The 23,755-nt window shown below is 43.2% G+C and overlaps 48 non-coding genes across 48 annotated transcripts; all 48 read left to right on the top strand.

Moving 5' to 3' along the window:
• Positions 1-1,724: 1,724 nt before the first annotated feature.
• Positions 1,725-1,796, top strand: TRNAA-UGC (transfer RNA alanine (anticodon UGC)). The gene has a single exon. It is a non-coding gene; the product is annotated as a tRNA-Ala (tRNA).
• A 274-nt stretch (positions 1,797-2,070) lies between these two features.
• TRNAA-UGC (transfer RNA alanine (anticodon UGC)) lies at positions 2,071-2,142 on the top strand. The gene has a single exon. It is a non-coding gene; the product is annotated as a tRNA-Ala (tRNA).
• A 274-nt stretch (positions 2,143-2,416) lies between these two features.
• Positions 2,417-2,488, top strand: TRNAA-UGC (transfer RNA alanine (anticodon UGC)). Its single transcript has one exon. It is a non-coding gene; the product is annotated as a tRNA-Ala (tRNA).
• A 274-nt stretch (positions 2,489-2,762) lies between these two features.
• Positions 2,763-2,834, top strand: TRNAA-UGC (transfer RNA alanine (anticodon UGC)). Its single transcript has one exon. It is a non-coding gene; the product is annotated as a tRNA-Ala (tRNA).
• A 274-nt stretch (positions 2,835-3,108) lies between these two features.
• Positions 3,109-3,180, top strand: TRNAA-UGC (transfer RNA alanine (anticodon UGC)). Its single transcript has one exon. It is a non-coding gene; the product is annotated as a tRNA-Ala (tRNA).
• A 274-nt stretch (positions 3,181-3,454) lies between these two features.
• Positions 3,455-3,526, top strand: TRNAA-UGC (transfer RNA alanine (anticodon UGC)). The gene has a single exon. It is a non-coding gene; the product is annotated as a tRNA-Ala (tRNA).
• Positions 3,527-3,800: 274 nt separating this feature from the next.
• On the top strand, positions 3,801-3,872 carry TRNAA-UGC (transfer RNA alanine (anticodon UGC)). The gene has a single exon. It is a non-coding gene; the product is annotated as a tRNA-Ala (tRNA).
• Positions 3,873-4,143: 271 nt separating this feature from the next.
• Positions 4,144-4,215, top strand: TRNAA-UGC (transfer RNA alanine (anticodon UGC)). Its single transcript has one exon. It is a non-coding gene; the product is annotated as a tRNA-Ala (tRNA).
• Positions 4,216-4,489: 274 nt separating this feature from the next.
• On the top strand, positions 4,490-4,561 carry TRNAA-UGC (transfer RNA alanine (anticodon UGC)). The gene has a single exon. It is a non-coding gene; the product is annotated as a tRNA-Ala (tRNA).
• Positions 4,562-4,835: 274 nt separating this feature from the next.
• Positions 4,836-4,907, top strand: TRNAA-UGC (transfer RNA alanine (anticodon UGC)). The gene has a single exon. It is a non-coding gene; the product is annotated as a tRNA-Ala (tRNA).
• Positions 4,908-5,181: 274 nt separating this feature from the next.
• TRNAA-UGC (transfer RNA alanine (anticodon UGC)) lies at positions 5,182-5,253 on the top strand. Its single transcript has one exon. It is a non-coding gene; the product is annotated as a tRNA-Ala (tRNA).
• Positions 5,254-5,527: 274 nt separating this feature from the next.
• On the top strand, positions 5,528-5,599 carry TRNAA-UGC (transfer RNA alanine (anticodon UGC)). Its single transcript has one exon. It is a non-coding gene; the product is annotated as a tRNA-Ala (tRNA).
• A 273-nt stretch (positions 5,600-5,872) lies between these two features.
• On the top strand, positions 5,873-5,944 carry TRNAA-UGC (transfer RNA alanine (anticodon UGC)). The gene has a single exon. It is a non-coding gene; the product is annotated as a tRNA-Ala (tRNA).
• Positions 5,945-6,218: 274 nt separating this feature from the next.
• On the top strand, positions 6,219-6,290 carry TRNAA-UGC (transfer RNA alanine (anticodon UGC)). The gene has a single exon. It is a non-coding gene; the product is annotated as a tRNA-Ala (tRNA).
• A 274-nt stretch (positions 6,291-6,564) lies between these two features.
• On the top strand, positions 6,565-6,636 carry TRNAA-UGC (transfer RNA alanine (anticodon UGC)). Its single transcript has one exon. It is a non-coding gene; the product is annotated as a tRNA-Ala (tRNA).
• Positions 6,637-6,910: 274 nt separating this feature from the next.
• TRNAA-UGC (transfer RNA alanine (anticodon UGC)) lies at positions 6,911-6,982 on the top strand. Its single transcript has one exon. It is a non-coding gene; the product is annotated as a tRNA-Ala (tRNA).
• Positions 6,983-7,256: 274 nt separating this feature from the next.
• On the top strand, positions 7,257-7,328 carry TRNAA-UGC (transfer RNA alanine (anticodon UGC)). The gene has a single exon. It is a non-coding gene; the product is annotated as a tRNA-Ala (tRNA).
• A 273-nt stretch (positions 7,329-7,601) lies between these two features.
• Positions 7,602-7,673, top strand: TRNAA-UGC (transfer RNA alanine (anticodon UGC)). The gene has a single exon. It is a non-coding gene; the product is annotated as a tRNA-Ala (tRNA).
• Positions 7,674-7,947: 274 nt separating this feature from the next.
• On the top strand, positions 7,948-8,019 carry TRNAA-UGC (transfer RNA alanine (anticodon UGC)). Its single transcript has one exon. It is a non-coding gene; the product is annotated as a tRNA-Ala (tRNA).
• A 274-nt stretch (positions 8,020-8,293) lies between these two features.
• On the top strand, positions 8,294-8,365 carry TRNAA-UGC (transfer RNA alanine (anticodon UGC)). The gene has a single exon. It is a non-coding gene; the product is annotated as a tRNA-Ala (tRNA).
• A 274-nt stretch (positions 8,366-8,639) lies between these two features.
• Positions 8,640-8,711, top strand: TRNAA-UGC (transfer RNA alanine (anticodon UGC)). Its single transcript has one exon. It is a non-coding gene; the product is annotated as a tRNA-Ala (tRNA).
• Positions 8,712-8,985: 274 nt separating this feature from the next.
• Positions 8,986-9,057, top strand: TRNAA-UGC (transfer RNA alanine (anticodon UGC)). Its single transcript has one exon. It is a non-coding gene; the product is annotated as a tRNA-Ala (tRNA).
• Positions 9,058-9,331: 274 nt separating this feature from the next.
• TRNAA-UGC (transfer RNA alanine (anticodon UGC)) lies at positions 9,332-9,403 on the top strand. The gene has a single exon. It is a non-coding gene; the product is annotated as a tRNA-Ala (tRNA).
• Positions 9,404-9,677: 274 nt separating this feature from the next.
• Positions 9,678-9,749, top strand: TRNAA-UGC (transfer RNA alanine (anticodon UGC)). Its single transcript has one exon. It is a non-coding gene; the product is annotated as a tRNA-Ala (tRNA).
• A 274-nt stretch (positions 9,750-10,023) lies between these two features.
• On the top strand, positions 10,024-10,095 carry TRNAA-UGC (transfer RNA alanine (anticodon UGC)). The gene has a single exon. It is a non-coding gene; the product is annotated as a tRNA-Ala (tRNA).
• Positions 10,096-10,369: 274 nt separating this feature from the next.
• Positions 10,370-10,441, top strand: TRNAA-UGC (transfer RNA alanine (anticodon UGC)). The gene has a single exon. It is a non-coding gene; the product is annotated as a tRNA-Ala (tRNA).
• A 274-nt stretch (positions 10,442-10,715) lies between these two features.
• TRNAA-UGC (transfer RNA alanine (anticodon UGC)) lies at positions 10,716-10,787 on the top strand. Its single transcript has one exon. It is a non-coding gene; the product is annotated as a tRNA-Ala (tRNA).
• A 274-nt stretch (positions 10,788-11,061) lies between these two features.
• On the top strand, positions 11,062-11,133 carry TRNAA-UGC (transfer RNA alanine (anticodon UGC)). Its single transcript has one exon. It is a non-coding gene; the product is annotated as a tRNA-Ala (tRNA).
• Positions 11,134-11,407: 274 nt separating this feature from the next.
• Positions 11,408-11,479, top strand: TRNAA-UGC (transfer RNA alanine (anticodon UGC)). The gene has a single exon. It is a non-coding gene; the product is annotated as a tRNA-Ala (tRNA).
• Positions 11,480-11,753: 274 nt separating this feature from the next.
• TRNAA-UGC (transfer RNA alanine (anticodon UGC)) lies at positions 11,754-11,825 on the top strand. Its single transcript has one exon. It is a non-coding gene; the product is annotated as a tRNA-Ala (tRNA).
• Positions 11,826-12,098: 273 nt separating this feature from the next.
• TRNAA-UGC (transfer RNA alanine (anticodon UGC)) lies at positions 12,099-12,170 on the top strand. Its single transcript has one exon. It is a non-coding gene; the product is annotated as a tRNA-Ala (tRNA).
• A 274-nt stretch (positions 12,171-12,444) lies between these two features.
• On the top strand, positions 12,445-12,516 carry TRNAA-UGC (transfer RNA alanine (anticodon UGC)). Its single transcript has one exon. It is a non-coding gene; the product is annotated as a tRNA-Ala (tRNA).
• Positions 12,517-12,790: 274 nt separating this feature from the next.
• TRNAA-UGC (transfer RNA alanine (anticodon UGC)) lies at positions 12,791-12,862 on the top strand. Its single transcript has one exon. It is a non-coding gene; the product is annotated as a tRNA-Ala (tRNA).
• A 274-nt stretch (positions 12,863-13,136) lies between these two features.
• On the top strand, positions 13,137-13,208 carry TRNAA-UGC (transfer RNA alanine (anticodon UGC)). Its single transcript has one exon. It is a non-coding gene; the product is annotated as a tRNA-Ala (tRNA).
• A 270-nt stretch (positions 13,209-13,478) lies between these two features.
• On the top strand, positions 13,479-13,550 carry TRNAA-UGC (transfer RNA alanine (anticodon UGC)). The gene has a single exon. It is a non-coding gene; the product is annotated as a tRNA-Ala (tRNA).
• A 274-nt stretch (positions 13,551-13,824) lies between these two features.
• On the top strand, positions 13,825-13,896 carry TRNAA-UGC (transfer RNA alanine (anticodon UGC)). The gene has a single exon. It is a non-coding gene; the product is annotated as a tRNA-Ala (tRNA).
• Positions 13,897-14,170: 274 nt separating this feature from the next.
• TRNAA-UGC (transfer RNA alanine (anticodon UGC)) lies at positions 14,171-14,242 on the top strand. Its single transcript has one exon. It is a non-coding gene; the product is annotated as a tRNA-Ala (tRNA).
• Positions 14,243-14,516: 274 nt separating this feature from the next.
• Positions 14,517-14,588, top strand: TRNAA-UGC (transfer RNA alanine (anticodon UGC)). Its single transcript has one exon. It is a non-coding gene; the product is annotated as a tRNA-Ala (tRNA).
• Positions 14,589-14,862: 274 nt separating this feature from the next.
• On the top strand, positions 14,863-14,934 carry TRNAA-UGC (transfer RNA alanine (anticodon UGC)). Its single transcript has one exon. It is a non-coding gene; the product is annotated as a tRNA-Ala (tRNA).
• Positions 14,935-15,207: 273 nt separating this feature from the next.
• On the top strand, positions 15,208-15,279 carry TRNAA-UGC (transfer RNA alanine (anticodon UGC)). Its single transcript has one exon. It is a non-coding gene; the product is annotated as a tRNA-Ala (tRNA).
• Positions 15,280-15,553: 274 nt separating this feature from the next.
• On the top strand, positions 15,554-15,625 carry TRNAA-UGC (transfer RNA alanine (anticodon UGC)). The gene has a single exon. It is a non-coding gene; the product is annotated as a tRNA-Ala (tRNA).
• Positions 15,626-15,899: 274 nt separating this feature from the next.
• TRNAA-UGC (transfer RNA alanine (anticodon UGC)) lies at positions 15,900-15,971 on the top strand. Its single transcript has one exon. It is a non-coding gene; the product is annotated as a tRNA-Ala (tRNA).
• Positions 15,972-16,245: 274 nt separating this feature from the next.
• Positions 16,246-16,317, top strand: TRNAA-UGC (transfer RNA alanine (anticodon UGC)). The gene has a single exon. It is a non-coding gene; the product is annotated as a tRNA-Ala (tRNA).
• Positions 16,318-16,590: 273 nt separating this feature from the next.
• On the top strand, positions 16,591-16,662 carry TRNAA-UGC (transfer RNA alanine (anticodon UGC)). The gene has a single exon. It is a non-coding gene; the product is annotated as a tRNA-Ala (tRNA).
• Positions 16,663-16,935: 273 nt separating this feature from the next.
• On the top strand, positions 16,936-17,007 carry TRNAA-UGC (transfer RNA alanine (anticodon UGC)). The gene has a single exon. It is a non-coding gene; the product is annotated as a tRNA-Ala (tRNA).
• Positions 17,008-17,281: 274 nt separating this feature from the next.
• TRNAA-UGC (transfer RNA alanine (anticodon UGC)) lies at positions 17,282-17,353 on the top strand. The gene has a single exon. It is a non-coding gene; the product is annotated as a tRNA-Ala (tRNA).
• Positions 17,354-17,972: 619 nt separating this feature from the next.
• TRNAA-UGC (transfer RNA alanine (anticodon UGC)) lies at positions 17,973-18,044 on the top strand. The gene has a single exon. It is a non-coding gene; the product is annotated as a tRNA-Ala (tRNA).
• Positions 18,045-18,318: 274 nt separating this feature from the next.
• TRNAA-UGC (transfer RNA alanine (anticodon UGC)) lies at positions 18,319-18,390 on the top strand. The gene has a single exon. It is a non-coding gene; the product is annotated as a tRNA-Ala (tRNA).
• Positions 18,391-23,755: the final 5,365 nt, after the last annotated feature.

Raw genomic sequence — 23,755 nt, 5'->3', positions numbered from 1 at the left:
TTCAGTTCTTGAGTGTATAGATGGTAGCATGAACCAAGTAGCCCTCCTTCAAATAGACCTTGCAAAAGCATTTGATAAGGTACAGCATATTTTTTTGTTCCGGCTCCTAAGACACCTGCAGTTGGGTGATGTACTATACAATGGTATCTCACTCTGTTATAAGAAGTGCACAACAAGGCTAATTGTAAATCGCACACTTTCCAATATAATAGAGTTAAATTCATCTGTACGTCAGGGATGTCCGTTGTCACCTTTGCTTTTTGCAATTTATTTGGAACCATTATGTTTAAGTGTGCTTCTAAAGTCCAGCATAACAGGCTACCGATATGATGCTGAGGAAGTTAAAGTTCTAGCTTATGCAGATGACATTGCCTTCTTTTGCGCTGATAAACCCAGCGTTCAAGAAGCAGTCAACACTACTTTACGTTTCTGTGAAGTCGCTGGCGCCAGCATAAATTTTGATAAAAGTAGTGGATTCTGGCTAGGCATGTGGGCTACAACTTCTTCGGTCTTCGCAAATATTCATTGGAATGTGACTCCTATGAAATACCTCGGTGTGCCTCTCGATAACTATCGTAACAGCGGCCCACACTGGACCGCAGCGATAACTACGATCCGCCGAAAGGTGGCAACATGGCACGGACGGGAGCTTTCCATTTTTGCCAGAGCGAAAGCGTGCAATATATTCCTTGTATCGAAGCTTATTTATATTCTGCAGGTGTTGCATTGCTCTCGGGTACACATTCAAGCCTTTCATAGGATATTTGCCTGCTTTATTTGGAGCTCTTCCTGGGAACCTATGAAAAGAGACAATCTTTTTCTTCCACTCGAAAAGGGTGGCCTCGGCCTTGTGCATTTGTTCGTGCGACAGTTGGTGTTGCGATTTTTCTACCTCAAGGATGTGTGCCACCCATTTCAATTAGCGGTTCTTCGTAACCGTCTTTGTTACCACCTTCCTTTTATTCATGTCACAACAAGCGTTGCTAAGGAATTGCCGTTGCGGGGATTCCTAAAGGAAATTGTTGATACTGCCAGTTTTTTGAAAGCCAGGTTTACCTTAGAGTATTTGTATACTATTGACAGAACAAATTTAACCGCTGCACTTGTGAATAACCTTTTCCCCAAACCTGTTTATCGAAAGCCATATTCGCTTCTGTCTGGTCACGATGTATTATTTCGTGTACGTAGAATGTGTATATCTCCTGCAGCGAAAACATTTTTCTTTAAACTGCACACTTCCACGCTGCCAGTGAAAACGTGGCTGAATGAAAAATCAATATACGTACCCTGGACAGTGAATTGTAGACTCTGCAACGAACCAGAGACTATAGAGAATTGTTTTATTCATTGTCGTGATGCTTTTTATTTTTGGGACATTCTAAAAAGAACATTAAGAAAAGAACTTCCAATCACAGCCCATGGTATTAGGTTCCTTCCGTTCAAAAAGAGTCTGACTGATAGTACTCCTTACGACTTGTTTATGTTGTTGGGACTTTATTCATTATGGAAAAGTCGCATGATCGATAGACACGCCGAGCCACCACGGTCGACGAGATCTGTCTTCCGAGAAGCAGCTGCTCAAGTGTGCAGTGTTGTCGAGACTTTTGACCCCATTCCGGACTGGCTTCCCGTTCTTGACGCTTGTGTGTGTTTGTCTGAATTCTGATGAAGTATGTTCTGTGTACTTTACTGGTGATAATGTCATTCATTAAAGAAAAAAAAACGGGGGTGTAGCTCAGTGGTAGAGCGCTCGCTTTGCATGTGAGAAGTCCCGGGTTCAAACCCCGGCACCTCCAATTCGCTCTCGACTTTAGCGGTATCTTTTTTTATTGCCTGTTGTAATACTGCGGCACCACGAGTTACCGGCGTGCATATCATGAAATACATTTCATCGAACAGCGCTGCCATTTTCTTTGACTATAGAAATATGCGGCTTTCCTCAATGATGAAAAAACTGTGTCAGACAGCAATGACGAGACGATTTTGTTTATTTCAACTAATTGATTATTTTATTGTTTGAACAACCTGATGAGCACCAAGAAACTCGTTAATGAGTGCTCCAGAAGTAACGGGGGTGTAGCTCAGTGGTAGAGCGCTCGCTTTGCATGTGAGAAGTCCCGGGTTCAAACCCCGGCACCTCCAATTCGCTCTCGACTTTAGCGGTATCTTTTTTTATTGCCTGTTGTAATACTACGGCACCACGAGTTACCGGTGTGCATATCATGAAATACATTTCATCGAACAGCGCTGCCATTTTCTTTGACTATAGAAATAGGCGACTTTCCTCAATGATGAAAAAGCTGTATCAGGCAGCAATGACGAGACGATTTTGTTTATTTCAACTAATTGATTATTTTATTGTTTGAACAACCTGATGAGCACCAAGAAACTCGTTAATGAGTGCTCCAGATGTAACGGGGGTGTAGCTCAGTGGTAGAGCGCTCGCTTTGCATGTGAGAAGTCCCGGGTTCAAACACCGGCACCTCCAATTCGCTCTCGACTTTAGCGGTATCTTTTTTTATTGCCTGTTGTAATACTGCGGCACCACGAGTTACTGGTGTGCATATCATGAAATACATTTCATCGAACAGCGCTGCCATTTTCTTTGACTATAGAAATAGGCGACTTTCCTCAATGATGAAAAAGCTGTATCAGGCAGCAATGACGAGACGATTTTGTTTATTTCAACTAATTGATTATTTTATTGTTTGAACAACCTGATGAGCACCAAGAAACTCGTTAATGAGTGCTCCAGATGTAACGGGGGTGTAGCTCAGTGGTAGAGCGCTCGCTTTGCATGTGAGAAGTCCCGGGTTCAAACACCGGCACCTCCAATTCGCTCTCGACTTTAGCGGTATCTTTTTTTATTGCCTGTTGTAATACTACGGCACCACGAGTTACCGGTGTGCATATCATGAAATACATTTCATCGAACAGCGCTGCCATTTTCTTTGACTATAGAAATAGGCGACTTTCCTCAATGATGAAAAAGCTGTATCAGGCAGCAATGACGAGACGATTTTGTTTATTTCAACTAATTGATTATTTTATTGTTTGAACAACCTGATGAGCACCAAGAAACTCGTTAATGAGTGCTCCAAATGTAACGGGGGTGTAGCTCAGTGGTAGAGCGCTCGCTTTGCATGTGAGAAGTCCCGGGTTCAAACACCGGCACCTCCAATTCGCTCTCGACTTTAGCGGTATCTTTTTTTATTGCCTGTTGTAATACTGCGGCACCACGAGTTACTGGTGTGCATATCATGAAATACATTTCATCGAACAGCGCTGCCATTTTCTTTGACTATAGAAATATGCGGCTTTCCTCAATGATGAAAAAACTGTGTCAGACAGCAATGACGAGAAGATTTTGTTTATTTCAACTAATTGATTATTATATTGTTTGAACAACCTGATGAGCACCAAGAAACTCGTTAATGAGTGCTCCAGATGTAACGGGGGTGTAGCTCAGTGGTAGAGCGCTCGCTTTGCATGTGAGAAGTCCCGGGTGCAAACCCCGGCACCTCCAATTCGCTCTCGACTTTAGCGGTATCTTTTTTTATTGCCTGTTGTAATACTATGGCACCACGAGTTACCGGTGTGCATATCATGAAATACATTTCATCGAACAGCGCTGCCATTTTCTTTGACTATAGAAATATGCGGCTTTCCTCAATGATGAAAAAACTGTGTCAGACAGCAATGACGAGACGATTTTGTTTATTTCAACTAATTGATTATTTTATTGTTTGAACAACCTGATGAGCACCAAGAAACTCGTTAATGAGTGCTCCAGATGTAACGGGGGTGTAGCTCAGTGGTAGAGCGCTCGCTTTGCATGTGAGAAGTCCCGGGTTCAAACCCCGGCACCTCCAATTCGCTCTCGACTTTAGCGGTATCTTTTTTTATTGCCTGTTGTAATACTACGGCACCACGAGTTACCGGTGTGCATATCATGAAATACATTTCATTGAACAGCGCTGCCATTTTCTTTGACTATAGAAATATGCGGCTTTCCTCAATGATGAAAAAACTGTGTCAAACAGCAATGAGAAGATTTTGTTTATTTCAACTAATTGATTATTTTATTGTTTGAACAACCTGATGAGCACCAAGAAACTCGTTAATGAGTGCTCCAGAAGTAACGGGGGTGTGGCTCAGTGGTAGAGCGCTCGCTTTGCATGTGAGAAGTCCCGGGTTCAAACACCGGCACCTCCAATTCGCTCTCGACTTTAGCGGTATCTTTTTTTATTGCCTGTTGTAATACTACGGCACCACGAGTTACCGGTGAGCATATCATGAAATACATTTCATCGAACAGCGCTGCCATTTTCTTTGACTATAGAAATATGCGGCTTTCCTCAATGATGAAAAAACTGTGTCAGACAGCAATGACGAGAAGATTTTGTTTATTTCAACTAATTGATTATTTTATTGTTTGAACATCCTGATGAGCACCAAGAAACTCGTTAATAAGTGCTCCAGAAGTAACGGGGGTGTAGCTCAGTGGTAGAGCGCTCGCTTTGCATGTGAGAAGTCCCGGGTTCAAACACCGGCACCTCCAATTCGCTCTCGACTTTAGCGGTATCTTTTTTTATTGCCTGTTGTAATACTGCGGCACCACGAGTTACCGGTGTGCATATCATGAAATACATTTCATCGAACAGCGTTGCCATTTTCTTTGACTATAGAAATATGCGGCTTTCCTCAATGATGAAAAAACTGTGTCAGACAGCAATGACGAGAAGATTTTGTTTATTTCAACTAATTGATTATTTTATTGTTTGAACATCCTGATGAGCACCAAGAAACTCGTTAATGAGTGCTCCAGAAGTAACGGGGGTGTAGCTCAGTGGTAGAGCGCTCGCTTTGCATGTGAGAAGTCCCGGGTTCAAACACCGGCACCTCCAATTCGCTCTCGACTTTAGCGGTATCTTTTTTTATTGCCTGTTGTAATACTACGGCACCACGAGTTACCGGTGTGCATATCATGAAATACATTTCATCGAACAGCGCTGCCATTTTCTTTGACTATAGAAATATGCGGCTTTCCTCAATGATGAAAAAACTGTGTCAGACAGCAATGACGAGAAGATTTTGTTTATTTCAACTAATTGATTATTTTATTGTTTGAACATCCTGATGAGCACCAAGAAACTCGTTAATGAGTGCTCCAGAAGTAACGGGGGTGTAGCTCAGTGGTAGAGCGCTCGCTTTGCATGTGAGAAGTCCCGGGTTCAAACCCCGGCACCTCCAATTCGCTCTCGACTTTAGCGGTATCTTTTTTTATTGCCTGTTGTAATACTACGGCACCACGAGTTACCGGTGTGCATATCATGAAATACATTTCATCGAACAGCGCTGCCATTTTCTTTGACTATAGAAATATGCGGCTTTCCTCAATGATGAAAAAACTGTGTCAGACAGCAATGACGAGAAGATTTTGTTTATTTCAACTAATTGATTATTTTATTGTTTGAACATCCTGATGAGCACCAAGAAACTCGTTAATGAGTGCTCCAGAAGTAACGGGGGTGTAGCTCAGTGGTAGAGCGCTCGCTTTGCATGTGAGAAGTCCCGGGTTCAAACCCCGGCACCTCCAATTCGCTCTCGACTTTAGCGGCATCTTTTTTTATTGCCTGTTGTAATACTACGGCACCACGAGTTACCGGTGTGCATATCATGAAATACAATTCATCGAACAACGCTGCCATTTTCTTTGACTATAGAAATATGCGGCTTTCCTCAATGATGAAAATCTGTGTCAGACAGCAATGACGAGAAGATTTTGTTTATTTCAACTAATTGATTATTTTATTGTTTGAACATCCTGATGAGCACCAAGAAACTCGTTAATGAGTGCTCCAGAAGTAACGGGGGTGTAGCTCAGTGGTAGAGCGCTCGCTTTGCATGTGAGAAGTCCCGGGTTCAAACACCGGCACCTCCAATTCGCTCTCGACTTTAGCGGTATCTTTTTTTATTGCCTGTTGTAATACTACGGCACCACGAGTTACCGGTGTGCATATCATGAAATACATTTCATCGAACAGCGCTGCCATTTTCTTTGACTATAGAAATATGCGGCTTTCCTCAATGATGAAAAAACTGTGTCAGACAGCAATGACGAGAAGATTTTGTTTATTTCAACTAATTGATTATTTTATTGTTTGAACAACCTGATGAGCACCAAGAAACTCGTTAATGAGTGCTCCAGATGTAACGGGGGCGTAGCTCAGTGGTAGAGCGCTCGCTTTGCATGTGAGAAGTCCCGGGTTCAAACCCCGGCACCTCCAATTCGCTCTAGACTTTAGCGGTATCTTTTTTTATTGCCTGTTGTAATACTACGGCACCACGAGTTACCGGTGTGCATATCATGAAATACATTTCATCGAACAACGCTGCCATTTTCTTTGACTATAGAAATATGCGGCTTTCCTCAATGATGAAAAAACTGTGTCAGACAGCAATGACGAGACGATTTTGTTTATTTCAACTAATTGATTATTTTATTATTTGAACAACCTGATGAGCACCAAGAAACTCGTTAATGAGTGCTCCAGAAGTAACGGGGGTGTAGCTCAGTGGTAGAGCACTCGCTTTGCATGTGAGAAGTCCCGGGTTCAAACACCGGCACCTCCAATTCGCTCTCGACTTTAGCGGTATCTTTTTTTATTGCCTGTTGTAATACTGTGGCACCACGAGTTACCGGTGTGCATATCATGAAATACATTTCATCGAACAGCGCTGCCATTTTCTTTGACTATAGAAATATGCGGCTTTCCTCAATGATGAAAAAACTGTGTCAGACAGCAATGACGAGACGATTTTGTTTATTTCAACTAATTGATTATTTTATTGTTTGAACAACCTGATGAGCACCAAGAAACTCGTTAATGAGTGCTCCAGAAGTAACGGGGGTGTGGCTCAGTGGTAGAGCGCTCGCTTTGCATGTGAGAAGTCCCGGGTTCAAACACCGGCACCTCCAATTCGCTCTCGACTTTAGCGGTATCTTTTTTTATTGCCTGTTGTAATACTACGGCACCACGAGTTACCGGTGAGCATATCATGAAATACATTTCATCGAACAGCGCTGCCATTTTCTTTGACTATAGAAATATGCGGCTTTCCTCAATGATGAAAAAACTGTGTCAGACAGCAATGACGAGAAGATTTTGTTTATTTCAACTAATTGATTATTTTATTGTTTGAACATCCTGATGAGCACCAAGAAACTCGTTAATAAGTGCTCCAGAAGTAACGGGGGTGTAGCTCAGTGGTAGAGCGCTCGCTTTGCATGTGAGAAGTCCCGGGTTCAAACCCCGGCACCTCCAATTCGCTCTCGACTTTAGCGGCATCTTTTTTTATTGCCTGTTGTAATACTACGGCACCACGAGTTACCGGTGTGCATATCATGAAATACAATTCATCGAACAGCGCTGCCATTTTCTTTGACTATAGAAATATGCGGCTTTCCTCAATGATGAAAATCTGTGTCAGACAGCAATGACGAGAAGATTTTGTTTATTTCAACTAATTGATTATTTTATTGTTTGAACATCCTGATGAGCACCAAGAAACTCGTTAATGAGTGCTCCAGAAGTAACGGGGGTGTAGCTCAGTGGTAGAGCGCTCGCTTTGCATGTGAGAAGTCCCGGGTTCAAACACCGGCACCTCCAATTCGCTCTCGACTTTAGCGGTATCTTTTTTTATTGCCTGTTGTAATACTACGGCACCACGAGTTACCGGTGTGCATATCATGAAATACATTTCATCGAACAGCGCTGCCATTTTCTTTGACTATAGAAATATGCGGCTTTCCTCAATGATGAAAAAACTGTGTCAGACAGCAATGACGAGAAGATTTTGTTTATTTCAACTAATTGATTATTTTATTGTTTGAACAACCTGATGAGCACCAAGAAACTCGTTAATGAGTGCTCCAGATGTAACGGGGGCGTAGCTCAGTGGTAGAGCGCTCGCTTTGCATGTGAGAAGTCCCGGGTTCAAACCCCGGCACCTCCAATTCGCTCTAGACTTTAGCGGTATCTTTTTTTATTGCCTGTTGTAATACTACGGCACCACGAGTTACCGGTGTGCATATCATGAAATACATTTCATCGAACAACGCTGCCATTTTCTTTGACTATAGAAATATGCGGCTTTCCTCAATGATGAAAAAACTGTGTCAGACAGCAATGACGAGACGATTTTGTTTATTTCAACTAATTGATTATTTTATTATTTGAACAACCTGATGAGCACCAAGAAACTCGTTAATGAGTGCTCCAGAAGTAACGGGGGTGTAGCTCAGTGGTAGAGCACTCGCTTTGCATGTGAGAAGTCCCGGGTTCAAACACCGGCACCTCCAATTCGCTCTCGACTTTAGCGGTATCTTTTTTTATTGCCTGTTGTAATACTGTGGCACCACGAGTTACCGGTGTGCATATCATGAAATACATTTCATCGAACAGCGCTGCCATTTTCTTTGACTATAGAAATATGCGGCTTTCCTCAATGATGAAAAAACTGTGTCAGACAGCAATGACGAGACGATTTTGTTTATTTCAACTAATTGATTATTTTATTGTTTGAACAACCTGATGAGCACCAAGAAACTCGTTAATGAGTGCTCCAGAAGTAACGGGGGTGTGGCTCAGTGGTAGAGCGCTCGCTTTGCATGTGAGAAGTCCCGGGTTCAAACACCGGCACCTCCAATTCGCTCTCGACTTTAGCGGTATCTTTTTTTATTGCCTGTTGTAATACTGTGGCACCACGAGTTACCGGTGTGCATATCATGAAATACATTTCATCGAACAGCGCTGCCATTTTCTTTGACTATAGAAATATGCGGCTTTCCTCAATGATGAAAAAACTGTGTCAGACAGCAATGACGAGACGATTTTGTTTATTTCAACTAATTGATTATTTTATTGTTTGAACAACCTGATGAGCACCAAGAAACTCGTTAATGAGTGCTCCAGAAGTAACGGGGGTGTGGCTCAGTGGTAGAGCGCTCGCTTTGCATGTGAGAAGTCCCGGGTTCAAACACCGGCACCTCCAATTCGCTCTCGACTTTAGCGGTATCTTTTTTTATTGCCTGTTGTAATACTGCGGCACCACGAGTTACCGGTGTGCATATCATGAAATACATTTCATCGAACAGCGTTGCCATTTTCTTTGACTATAGAAATATGCGGCTTTCCTCAATGATGAAAAAACTGTGTCAGACAGCAATGACGAGAAGATTTTGTTTATTTCAACTAATTGATTATTTTATTGTTTGAACATCCTGATGAGCACCAAGAAACTCGTTAATGAGTGCTCCAGAAGTAACGGGGGTGTAGCTCAGTGGTAGAGCGCTCGCTTTGCATGTGAGAAGTCCCGGGTTCAAACACCGGCACCTCCAATTCGCTCTCGACTTTAGCGGTATCTTTTTTTATTGCCTGTTGTAATACTACGGCACCACGAGTTACCGGTGTGCATATCATGAAATACATTTCATCGAACAGCGCTGCCATTTTCTTTGACTATAGAAATATGCGGCTTTCCTCAATGATGAAAAAACTGTGTCAGACAGCAATGACGAGAAGATTTTGTTTATTTCAACTAATTGATTATTTTATTGTTTGAACATCCTGATGAGCACCAAGAAACTCGTTAATGAGTGCTCCAGAAGTAACGGGGGTGTAGCTCAGTGGTAGAGCGCTCGCTTTGCATGTGAGAAGTCCCGGGTTCAAACCCCGGCACCTCCAATTCGCTCTCGACTTTAGCGGTATCTTTTTTTATTGCCTGTTGTAATACTACGGCACCACGAGTTACCGGTGTGCATATCATGAAATACATTTCATCGAACAGCGCTGCCATTTTCTTTGACTATAGAAATATGCGGCTTTCCTCAATGATGAAAAAACTGTGTCAGACAGCAATGACGAGAAGATTTTGTTTATTTCAACTAATTGATTATTTTATTGTTTGAACATCCTGATGAGCACCAAGAAACTCGTTAATGAGTGCTCCAGAAGTAACGGGGGTGTAGCTCAGTGGTAGAGCGCTCGCTTTGCATGTGAGAAGTCCCGGGTTCAAACCCCGGCACCTCCAATTCGCTCTCGACTTTAGCGGCATCTTTTTTTATTGCCTGTTGTAATACTACGGCACCACGAGTTACCGGTGTGCATATCATGAAATACAATTCATCGAACAGCGCTGCCATTTTCTTTGACTATAGAAATATGCGGCTTTCCTCAATGATGAAAAAACTGTGTCAGACAGCAATGACGAGAAGATTTTGTTTATTTCAACTAATTGATTATTTTATTGTTTGAACAACCTGATGAGCACCAAGAAACTCGTTAATGAGTGCTCCAGATGTAACGGGGGCGTAGCTCAGTGGTAGAGCGCTCGCTTTGCATGTGAGAAGTCCCGGGTTCAAACCCCGGCACCTCCAATTCGCTCTAGACTTTAGCGGTATCTTTTTTTATTGCCTGTTGTAATACTACGGCACCACGAGTTACCGGTGTGCATATCATGAAATACATTTCATCGAACAACGCTGCCATTTTCTTTGACTATAGAAATATGCGGCTTTCCTCAATGATGAAAAAACTGTGTCAGACAGCAATGACGAGACGATTTTGTTTATTTCAACTAATTGATTATTTTATTGTTTGAACAACCTGATGAGCACCAAGAAACTCGTTAATGAGTGCTCCAGAAGTAACGGGGGTGTAGCTCAGTGGTAGAGCACTCGCTTTGCATGTGAGAAGTCCCGGGTTCAAACACCGGCACCTCCAATTCGCTCTCGACTTTAGCGGTATCTTTTTTTATTGCCTGTTGTAATACTGTGGCACCACGAGTTACCGGTGTGCATATCATGAAATACATTTCATCGAACAGCGCTGCCATTTTCTTTGACTATAGAAATATGCGGCTTTCCTCAATGATGAAAAAACTGTGTCAGGCAGCAATGACGAGAAGATTTTGTTTATTTCAACTAATTGATTATTTTATTGTTTGAACATCCTGATGAGCACCAAGAAACTCGTTAATGAGTGCTCCAGAAGTAACGGGGGTGTAGCTCAGTGGTAGAGCGCTCGCTTTGCATGTGAGAAGTCCCGGGTTCAAACACCGGCACCTCCAATTCGCTCTCGACTTTAGCGGTATCTTTTTTTATTGCCTGTTGTAATACTGCGGCACCACGAGTTACCGGTGTGCATATCATGAAATACATTTCATCGAACAGCGCTGCCATTTTCTTTGACTATAGAAATATGCGGCTTTCCTCAATGATGAAAAAACTGTGTCAGACAGCAATGACGAGAAGATTTTGTTTATTTCAACTAATTGATTATTTTATTGTTTGAACAACCTGATGAGCACCAAGAAACTCGTTAATGAGTGCTCCAGATGTAACGGGGGTGTAGCTCAGTGGTAGAGCGCTCGCTTTGCATGTGAGAAGTCCCGGGCTCAAACACCGGCACCTCCAATTCGCTCTCGACTTTAGCGGTATCTTTTTTTATTGCCTGTTGTAATACTGCGGCACCACGAGTTACTGGTGTGCATATCATGAAATACATTTCATCGAACAGCGCTGCCATTTTCTTTGACTATAGAAATATGCGGCTTTCCTCAATGATGAAAAAACTGTGTCAGACAGCAATGACGAGAAGATTTTGTTTATTTCAACTAATTGATTATTTTATTGTTTGAACAACCTGATGAGCACCAAGAAACTCGTTAATGAGTGCTCCAGATGTAACGGGGGTGTAGCTCAGTGGTAGAGCGCTCGCTTTGCATGTGAGAAGTCCCGGGTTCAAACCCCGGCACCTCCAATTCGCTCTCGACTTTAGCGGTATCTTTTTTTATTGCCTGTTGTAATACTATGGCACCACGAGTTACCGGTGTGCATATCATGAAATACATTTCATCGAACAGCGCTGCCTTTTCTTTGACTATAGAAATATGCGGCTTTCCTCAATGATGAAAAAACTGTGTCAGACAGCAATGACGAGACGATTTTGTTTATTTCAACTAATTGATTATTTTATTGTTTGAACAACCTGATGAGCACCAAGAAACTCGTTAATGAGTGCTCCAGATGTAACGGGGGTGTAGCTCAGTGGTAGAGCGCTCGCTTTGCATGTGAGAAGTCCCGGGTTCAAACCCCGGCACCTCCAATTCGCTCTCGACTTTAGCGGTATCTTTTTTTATTGCCTGTTGTAATACTACGGCACCACGAGTTACCGGTGTGCATATCATGAAATACATTTCATCGAACAGCGCTGCCATTTTCTTTGACTATAGAAATATGCGGCTTTCCTCAATGATGAAAAAACTGTGTCAGACAGCAATGACGAGACGATTTTGTTTATTTCAACTAATTGATTATTTTATTGTTTGAACAACCTGATGAGCACCAAGAAACTCGTTAATGAGTGCTCCAAATGTAACGGGGGTGTAGCTCAGTGGTAGAGCGCTCGCTTTGCATGTGAGAAGTCCCGGGTTCAAACACCGGCACCTCCAATTCGCTCTCGACTTTAGCGGTATCTTTTTTTATTGCCTGTTGTAATACTGCGGCACCACGAGTTACTGGTGTGCATATCATGAAATACATTTCATCGAACAGCGCTGCCATTTTCTTTGACTATAGAAATATGCGGCTTTCCTCAATGATGAAAAAACTGTGTCAGACAGCAATGACGAGAAGATTTTGTTTATTTCAACTAATTGATTATTTTATTGTTTGAACAACCTGATGAGCACCAAGAAACTCGTTAATGAGTGCTCCAGATGTAACGGGGGTGTAGCTCAGTGGTAGAGCGCTCGCTTTGCATGTGAGAAGTCCCGGGTTCAAACCCCGGCACCTCCAATTCGCTCTCGACTTTAGCGGTATCTTTTTTTATTGCCTGTTGTAATACTATGGCACCACGAGTTACCGGTGTGCATATCATGAAATACATTTCATCGAACAGCGCTGCCATTTTCTTTGACTATAGAAATATGCGGCTTTCCTCAATGATGAAAAAACTGTGTCAGACAGCAATGACGAGACGATTTTGTTTATTTCAACTAATTGATTATTTTATTGTTTGAACAACCTGATGAGCACCAAGAAACTCGTTAATGAGTGCTCCAGATGTAACGGGGGTGTAGCTCAGTGGTAGAGCGCTCGCTTTGCATGTGAGAAGTCCCGGGTTCAAACCCCGGCACCTCCAATTCGCTCTCGACTTTAGCGGTATCTTTTTTATTGCCTGTTGTAATACTACGGCACCACGAGTTACCGGTGTGCATATCATGAAATACATTTCATTGAACAGCGCTGCCATTTTCTTTGACTATAGAAATATGCGGCTTTCCTCAATGATGAAAAAACTGTGTCAAACAGCAATGAGAAGATTTTGTTTATTTCAACTAATTGATTATTTTATTGTTTGAACAACCTGATGAGCACCAAGAAACTCGTTAATGAGTGCTCCAGAAGTAACGGGGGTGTGGCTCAGTGGTAGAGCGCTCGCTTTGCATGTGAGAAGTCCCGGGTTCAAACACCGGCACCTCCAATTCGCTCTCGACTTTAGCGGTATCTTTTTTTATTGCCTGTTGTAATACTACGGCACCACGAGTTACCGGTGAGCATATCATGAAATACATTTCATCGAACAGCGCTGCCATTTTCTTTGACTATAGAAATATGCGGCTTTCCTCAATGATGAAAAAACTGTGTCAGACAGCAATGACGAGAAGATTTTGTTTATTTCAACTAATTGATTATTTTATTGTTTGAACATCCTGATGAGCACCAAGAAACTCGTTAATAAGTGCTCCAGAAGTAACGGGGGTGTAGCTCAGTGGTAGATCGCTCGCTTTGCATGTGAGAAGTCCCGGGTTCAAACACCGGCACCTCCAATTCGCTCTCGACTTTAGCGGTATCTTTTTTTATTGCCTGTTGTAATACTGCGGCACCACGAGTTACCGGTGTGCATATCATGAAATACATTTCATCGAACAGCGTTGCCATTTTCTTTGACTATAGAAATATGCGGCTTTCCTCAATGATGAAAAAACTGTGTCAGACAGCAATGACGAGAAGATTTTGTTTATTTCAACTAATTGAGTATTTTATTGTTTGAACATCCTGATGAGCACCAAGAAACTCGTTAATGAGTGCTCCAGAAGTAACGGGGGTGTAGCACAGTGGTAGAGCGCTCGCTTTGCATGTGAGAAGTCCCGGGTTCAAACACCGGCACCTCCAATTCGCTCTCGACTTTAGCGGTATCTTTTTTTATTGCCTGTTGTAATACTACGGCACCACGAGTTACCGGTGTGCATATCATGAAATACATTTCATCGAACAGCGCTGCCATTTTCTTTGACTATAGAAATATGCGGCTTTCCTCAATGATGAAAAAACTCTGTCAGACAGCAATGACGAGAAGATTTTGTTTATTTCAACTAATTGAGTATTTTATTGTTTGAACATCCTGATGAGCACCAAGAAACTCGTTAATGAGTGCTCCAGAAGTAACGGGGGTGTAGCTCAGTGGTAGAGCGCTCGCTTTGCATGTGAGAAGTCCCGGGTTCAAACCCCGGCACCTCCAATTCGCTCTCGACTTTAGCGGTATCTTTTTTTATTGCCTGTTGTAATACTACGACACCACGAGTTACCGGTGTGCATATCATGAAATACATTTCATCGAACAGCGCTGCCATTTTCTTTGACTATAGAAATATGCGGCTTTCCTCAATGATGAAAAAACTGTGTCAGACAGCAATGACGAGAAGATTTTGTTTATTTCAACTAATTGATTATTTTATTGTTTGAACATCCTGATGAGCACCAAGAAACTCGTTAATGAGTGCTCCAGAAGTAACGGGGGTGTATCTCAGTGGTAGAGCGCTCGCTTTGCATGTGAGAAGTCCCGGGTTCAAACCCCGGCACCTCCAATTCGCTCTCGACTTTAGCGGCATCTTTTTTTATTGCCTGTTGTAATACTACGGCACCACGAGTTACCGGTGTGCATATCATGAAATACAATTCATCGAACAGCGCTGCCATTTTCTTTGACTATAGAAATATGCGGCTTTCCTCAATGATGAAAATCTGTGACAGACAGCAATGACGAGAAGATTTTGTTTATTTCAACTAATTGATTATTTTATTGTTTGAACATCCTGATGAGCACCAAGAAACTCGTTAATGAGTGCTCCAGAAGTAACGGGGGTGTAGCTCAGTGGTAGAGCGCTCGCTTTGCATGTGAGAAGTCCCGGGTTCAAACACCGGCACCTCCAATTCGCTCTCGACTTTAGCGGTATCTTTTTTTATTGCCTGTTGTAATACTACGGCACCACGAGTTACCGGTGTGCATATCATGAAATACATTTCATCGAACAGCGCTGCCATTTTCTTTGACTATAGAAATATGCGGCTTTCCTCAATGATGAAAAAACTGTGTCAGACAGCAATGACGAGAAGATTTTGTTTATTTCAACTAATTGATTATTTTATTGTTTGAACAACCTGATGAGCACCAAGAAACTCGTTAATGAGTGCTCCAGATGTAACGGGGGCGTAGCTCAGTGGTAGAGCGCTCGCTTTGCATGTGAGAAGTCCCGGGTTCAAACCCCGGCACCTCCAATTCGCTCTCGACTTTAGCGGTATCTTTTTTTATTGCCTGTTGTAATACTACGGCACCACGAGTTACCGGTGTGCATATCATGAAATACATTTCATCGAACAACGCTGCCATTTTCTTTGACTATAGAAATATGCGGCTTTCCTCAATGATGAAAAAACTGTGTCAGACAGCAATGACGAGACGATTTTGTTTATTTCAACTAATTGATTATTTTATTGTTTGAACAACCTGATGAGCACCAAGAAACTCGTTAATGAGTGCTCCAGAAGTAACGGGGGTGTAGCTCAGTGGTAGAGCACTTGCTTTGCATGTGAGAAGTCCCGGGTTCAAACACCGGCACCTCCAATTCGCTCTCGACTTTAGCGGTATCTTTATTTATTGCCTGTTGTAATACTGTGGCACCACGAGTTACCGGTGTGCATATCATGAAATACATTTCATCGAACAGCGCTGCCATTTTCTTTGACTATAGAAATATGCGGCTTTCCTCAATGATGAAAAAACTGTGTCAGACAGCAATGACGAGACGATTTTGTTTATTTCAACTAATTGATTATTTTATTGTTTGAACAACCTGATGAGCACCAACAAACTCGTTAATGAGTGCTCCAGAAGTAACGGGGGTGTAGCTCAGTGGTAGAGCGCTCGCTTTGCATGTGAGAAGTCCCGGGTTCAAACCCCGGCACCTCCAATTCGCTCTCGACTTTAGCGGTATCTTTTCTTATTGCCTGTTGTAATACTACGGCACCACGAGTTACCGGTGTGCATATCATAAAATACATTTCATCGAACAGCGCTGCCATTTTCTTTGACTATAGAAATATGCGGCTTTCCTCAATGATGAAAAACTGTGTCAGGCAGCAATGACGAGAAGATTTTGTTTATTTCAACTAATTGATTATTTTATTGTTTGAACAACCTGATGAGCACCAAGAAACTCGTTAATGAGTGCTCCAGATGTAACGGGGGTGTAGCTCAGTGGTAGAGCGCTCGCTTTGCATGTGAGAAGTCCCGGGTTCAAACCCCGGCACCTCCAATTCGCTCTCGACTTTAGCGGTATCTTTTTTATTGCCTGTTGTAATACTGCGGCACCACGAGTTACCGGTGTGCATATCATGAAATACATTTCATCGAACAGCGCTGCCATTTTCTTTGACTATAGAAATATGCGGCTTTCCTCAATGATGAAAAAACTGTGTCAGACAGCAATGACGAGAAGATTTTGTTTATTTCAACTAATTGATTATTTTATTGTTTGAACAACCTGATGAGCACCAAGAAACTCGTTAATGAGTGCTCCAGATGTAACGGGGGTGTAGCTCAGTGGTAGAGCGCTCGCTTTGCATGTGAGAAGTCCCGGGTTCAAACCCCGGCACCTCCAATTCGCTCTCGACTTTAGCGGTATCTTTTTTTATTGCCTGTTGTAATACTACGGCACCACGAGTTACCGGTGTGCATATCATGAAATACATTTCATCGAACAGCGCTGCCATTTTCTTTGACTATAGAAATATGCGGCTTTCCTCAATGATGAAAAAACTGTGTCAGACAGCAATGACGAGAAGATTTTGTTTATTTCAACTAATTGATTATTTTATTGTTTGAACATCCTGATGAGCACCAAGAAACTTGTTAATGAGTGCTCCAGAAGTAACGGGGGTGTAGCTCAGTGGTAGAGCGCTCGCTTTGCATGTGAGAAGTCCCGGGTTCAAACACCGGCACCTCCAATTCGCTCTCGACTTTAGCGGTATCTTTTTTTATTGCCTGTTGTAATACTGCGGCACCACGAGTTACCGGTGTGCATATCATGAATTACATTTCATCGAACAGCGTTGCCATTTTCTTTGACTATAGAAATATGGGGCTTTCCTCAATGATGAAAAAACTGTGTCAGACAGCAATGACGAGAAGATTTTGTTTATTTCAACTAATTGATTATTTTATTGTTTGAACATCCTGATGAGCACCAAGAAACTCGTTAATGAGTGCTCCAGAAGTAACGGGGGTGTAGCTCAGTGGTAGAGCGCTCGTTTTGCATGTGAGAAGTCCCGGGTTCAAACACCAGCACCTCCAATTCGCTCTCGACTTTAGCGGTATCTTTTTTTATTGCCTGTTGTAATACTACGGCACCACGAGTTACCGGTGTGCATATCATGAAATACATTTCATCGAACAGCGCTGCCATTTTCTTTGACTATAGAAATATGCGGCTTTCCTCAATGATGAAAAAACTGTGTCAGACAGCAATGACGAGAAGATTTGTTTATTTCAACTAATTGATTATTTTATTGTTTGAACATCCTGATGAGCACCAAGAAACTCGTTAATGAGTGCTCCAGAAGTAACGGGGGTGTAGCTCAGTGGTAGAGCGCTCGCTTTGCATGTGAGAAGTCCCGGGTTCAAACACCGGCACCTCCAATTCGCTCTCGACTTTAGCGGTATCTTTTTTTATTGCCTGTTGTAATACTGCGGCACCACGAGTTACCGGTGTGCATATCATGAAATACATTTCATCGAACAGCGCTGCCATTTTCTTTGACTATAGAAATATGCGGCTTTCCTCAATGATGAAAAAACTGTGTCAGACAGCAATGACGAGAAGATTTTGTTTATTTCAACTAATTGATTATTTTATTGTTTGAACATCCTGATGAGCACCAAGAAACTCGTTAATGAGTGCTCCAGAAGTAACGGAGGTGTAGCTCAGTGGTAGAGCGCTCGCTTTGCATGTGAGAAGTCCCGGGTTCAAACACCGGCACCTCCAATTCGCTCTCGACTATAGCGGTATCTTTTTTTATTGCCTGTTGTAATACTACGGCACCACGAGTTACCGGTGTGCATATCATGAAATACAATTCATCGAACAGCGCTGCCATTTTCTTTGACTATAGAAATATGCGGCTTTCCTCAATGATGAAAAAACTGTGTCAGACAGCAATGACGAGAAGATTTTGTTTATTTCAACTAATTGATGAATTTATTGTTTGAACAAGCTGATGAGCACTAAGAAACTCGTTAATAAGTGCTGCAAAGGTAACGGAAGTGTAGCTCAGTGGCCATTCTTTCGCCGGCACTCGCACGCGTCGGACGCAGGAATCATGGGCTCCCGCGAAGCGGCAAAGGCGGTCCTTGGTGGCCGCGGAAACAGGATTACAGACGAAAGTGACAAGGATTATGAGATCATCTTGCCGAATCTGCCAACAGGACGTATTGTTGTGAACACAGTGTTTTTGCACGGTGATATTCGAGTGAGGCCTTTCAAGGTCGAAGATTTCCGAGACGCTCTGGAGAAGGAACGACTGCTTCCCGACGTTATTGCATTGGGCGCCTACAAGATCAACCATGTGTGGGCCGTCACCTTTAACAGCCAGGAGGCGACGAAGCGGATGACTGATCTGAAAGAACTCCAGGTCAAAGGACGCCGCTGCCTCGTTATCGACCCTCAGGAGCAGAAGGTGAGGCTTCGGCTTCACTGGCTGTTACACGGCGTTTCGGACGAAGATGTTCGCACGGCGTTGGCAGCGTTCGGGAAAGTTACGGAAGTGACCCGGGAACGCTGGCGTGTGGAAGGAGTCAATGAGAAGAATTCGACGACCCGCACTGTTTTCATCAAGCTGAAAAGCGGTATGAAAGTCGAGGACCTGCCTCATCAGATACGAGTCGCCGGTGAATTAGCCTTGGTGGTAGCCCCAGGTCGGCCTATGCAATGCCTGCGTTGCAGCGGAACAGGACATGTGCGTCGCGAGTGTAAGGTGCCTCGGTGCTCGCGCTGCCGGCGTTTCGGGAATGGAGACGCGGAATGCGTCCGTTCGTACGCCGCAGTGACCGCGTCAGCGGAGGTCGAAGATGCGTCGGAGCACATTATGGACGTGACAGAGGCAGAGGACGCGGCTGAAGGTTGCGGAGATCAAGTCGCAGAAAATTTGAACTGCACATCTGCAACATCAGTAGACGAATCTACACCGGCACCTGTTGACACTCAACCAGGTTCTGCAGCTGTATCGACCGATACAGCTGACAATGCGGTGACAGACGCAGGCTGTGAAGTAGACGGAGCGTCTGCCCATGCGTCGGAGCAAGGCCAAGTTGTCGATGGTGCCTCCTGTAGCGTTGGTCTCGACACGAAGATAGAAGGAAACACGTGCAACGCCAGCCGCGTCTCTTGGCCCAGCGGTGCCGTTTCAGCCATTAAAAGACCATTGGAAGACCCTGTTAAGACGGCAGACAAGAACAGTGCAAGTAGCGTGGAAGAACCACCGGCAAAGACGCCGACTGGCAGACGCACCAGCATGAGAGCAAGAGCTGGTGGCACCACGGACAAAAAAGCTGTAAACAATTCTCTTCTACTGTGCAGTGAAACCGGGCGGTCGGACGGTCCTGGAGGCGTCTAGCGTAGCGCTAGACGTGCAAGGTAAGCGCCATGCTCCGGGCCTAACTCCTCCACATGAATGTAATGGCGCCTCAAGTATCATTTAGCTTCGCCACGCTGAATGTTAGAGGCTTGGCCTCAAAGAAGAAGCAAAGCCAAGTCTACCGGTTGTTATTGGAAGAAAATCTGGATGTGCTTGCAGTGCAGGAGACGAAAGTTGAAGGCGAGGAGGAGACTGGGAGCATGGTGCTTAAGTTTACATCACGGTATTTTGCCACTGTGAGCCAGGCCATAGGCACATCAGGGGGATGTGTTCTTTTTGTTAGAAAACTGCCAGGATTAGTCATAGAAAATGTCTTTTCTTGCTCTTCAGGCCAAGTAGTATGGTGTGATATTGTTTATTGTGACACTGAATGGCGCATTATATGTGTTTATGCTCCAACTATTGGCCAGGAAAGATCGGTTTTTTTTCCAATTTACGACAACATGTGTGTACTGGTAGGAAACTCTTATTGGTGGGTGATTTCAACTGTGTCTTGAATGAAAGTGATAGATCAAGCAGGCGCAACGTTAAAGATAGAAGCAGTGATGTCCTGGCACAGGTGATTTTTGAACACGAATTAGTAGATGTTGAGGAGTGTTTGCATAGCTCCCGCAATGTGAAGTATACCCACTTTCAAGGCACAAGTAATGCCCGATTGGATCGACTTTACCTTACTGCAGATGCGATAACCAAGTGTAGCAGTTATACTGTTGTCCCTGTTTCCTTTTCCGATCACTGTCTTGTAAAATGCAATATCGGGTCAAAAAAAGAAAGGAACGCCTTTTCTTGGGAACAGTGGAAAATGAACTCTAACCTCTTGAAGGATGAATCGTTTAGCGCATCAGTTATTAAAGAAATAAGTAATATTAACAAAGAGTGTATGGGCAAAATAGGAGAAGAATGGCAGCTATTCAAGCAGCGAATCAAAATAAAAGTAATAGAGAGATCTAGCGTTTTATCTTTTGAATCTAAGAAGAATGAGAAAGAGCTTAGACGAACACTTGAGAGACGAACAGCTCTTGAATGTGAAAAACCTGGAGTATATGGTGACGATTTGCGGAGTATTAAACAGAGGATAGAGGTATATGAGGAGGAACGCTATCGCGGAGCGCCAGTGCGAGCCAGAGCAGCATAAATGACTGTGGATGATCGCCCGACGAAGCGAGCGCTTGGATTAGAGAAGAGTCATGCCAGACGAAATCACATAGATGCCATTGAAGTCAACGGTATCGAAGTTTCGGACAATGAGAGCATAGGACGAGCGTTTAGCAAACACTACGAAGGACTCTTCGCTGCCACGCCCATTGATTCAGAGGAATTTAAGCAGGAGTTCCTTAGCAGAATGCCGAAGTTGTCAGATAACACCAAATCAGCTTTAGAGCTATCTATAACGCCGACGGAAGTAGAAAGGGCTATAGATAAAATGAATCCTGGTAAATCTCCAGGGCCGGACGGGCTTAGTGCTTCGTTTTATAAGGAGTTCAAAAATGAATTATCCCAAGTACTTGCAGATGTCTTCAATCAAGCTTATAACCTTAATGTCCTCCCTAGGTCCTTTAGTGAAGCACATACAGTTTTGATACCTAAGACAGAACACTCGGAGAAGTTAAAATTAGTTTCTTCGTATAGACCGATATCACTAACTAATTGTGATTACAAAATTTTAATGAAAGTACTAGCACGGCGACTTCAAGGGGTAATCAAGGAATTAGTAGGGCCTCACCAAACATGTGGGATTATGGGACGCTCCATTGTGACTAATATACACAAGATGCGCTGTGTGCTCGAGTGTAGCGATGCCAATCAAGTAGGGGTAGCCATTCTACAGATTGATCTCGAGAAAGCTTTTGATTGTGTTTCCCACAACCTTCTGTTTGCCATTCTTGACCATGTCAACGTTGGTTTTGTAATCGGAGATGGCGTATCTATGGCATACCGGAACTGCACAACCCGACTGGTAATCAATAAGACGCTAGGAGATACAATTAACATAAAGCGTTCTGTTCGCCAGGGCTGCCCGCTGAGCCCCCTACTTTTCAGTTTATATATAGAATCTTTGTGCTTAGCAATAGCTCAAAACAGTTGCATTCGTGGCTATAGATTACAAGAATTCGAAGTTAAAATTTTGGCATATGCCGACGATGTGGCTGTTTGTTGTATCGATCAAGATAGTGTTACCACTACCATCAGTGTGGTTAAAAGGTTCGGCAAGGCAACTGGCAGTCTAGTAAACTGGGGAAAGTGTCTGGGTTTCTGGCATGGAGAGTGGTCATCAAAACCAGACTATTTTGCCAATGTTAAATGGGTGACCACACCTGTCAAGTAGTTAGGGCTGCCACTGGAATTTTATAAAGATAATGAGAACTACTGGCAAGAACAAGCGAAAGAAATCCGGACGAAAGCTAATAGATGCAACGGTAATCATCTGTCAGTGTTTGCTAGGGCGACTGTCTGTAATCTTTTCTTTGCCTCAAAACTTTGGTATGTGATGCAAGTATTGCATTGTTCAAGGTCAAACATACAGAAGTTCCATCGTATCTTCGCAGTGTTCGTGTGGGCTTCGAACTGGGAGAGATGCAGTCGAACTAATCTGTTTCGAAAAGTGAGACACGGAGGGATTGGTTTAACACATCTTTGCATACGCCAAGTCGTAAATAGGTTCTTTTTTTTCGCTACACAAGGGACCCTTTCTTACGTACAGTGTGCCAAATGAGAGTGACGCGGGCTTTACCTGGATATGTGGTTAGCACTCATGACATGACCGGTGCTGTGCGGGGGTATCTTAAAGAGGTTATTCTAAGTGTGCGGTTTTTATCTGTTAGATTTTCTAATGAATATTTGTTTTCAGTGACTCGAAAGAAGTTGTACAAAGATGTATGCGATGTTGTTTTACCTGAACCGCTGTACCGTGCCATGTACGCCGGAGGTGAAGGGAAAGATGGGCTTAAAAGAGTGAAGAGAATGCAAAGCCTCCTGGCGCGAAGTCTTTCTTTTTCAAGCTGCACACAGGTACACTATCAGTCAGGACATTTTAAGCAGACCGGGGTTTTTAATTACCTTGGGGGACAAATCGCCTTATCTGTAAAAAACCGGAAAATATTGACCATGTTTTCTTACATTGTTGGGAAGGAGTATATTTTTGGGATGTACTTCAAAGGACGTTACAGAAAGAATTACCTTTAAATTCATATGGTATAAGATTTCTGCCAATAGTGGACGAAGAGGGAATGCCTTTTGATTTGATTATGCTATGTGGACTTCACTGTTTATGGCGGGCCCGTATGGCGGGTTTCTATCGCGATCAGGATGCACGGCCTGCACGAATGTATTTCCGTGAATGTATGGCCAAGTATGTTGAACTGCAGAAAACTCAGGAGATTTTACCTGAGTGGTTGTCGAGGGTGGAGCCCTTAGCAGCACTTAGGGAATTTTAAGTTTCTGTCGGACTGTTACTGCTTGTTTTTGTTCTGCTTGTGGTTTGATGTATGCGCCTGTAAACAGGCAATAAAGCAAAAAAAAGGTATAGCTCAGTGGTAGAGCGCTCGCTTTGCATGTGAGAAGTCCCGGGTTCAATCCCTGGCACCTCCAAAGTGCTCTCGACTTTAGCGGTATCTTTTTTTATTGCCTGTGGTAATACTACGGCACCACGAGTTACCGGTGCGCATATCATGAAACACATTTCATCGAACAGCGCTGCCATTTTCTTTGACTAAATAA

Source organism: Rhipicephalus microplus, chromosome 3, assembly GCF_043290135.1.
Source record: "Rhipicephalus microplus isolate Deutch F79 chromosome 3, USDA_Rmic, whole genome shotgun sequence".
NCBI lineage: Eukaryota > Metazoa > Arthropoda > Arachnida > Ixodida > Ixodidae > Rhipicephalus > Rhipicephalus microplus.
Note: the sequence above shows the minus strand (reverse complement) of the source record. Positions and strands in the feature narration are given on the sequence as shown.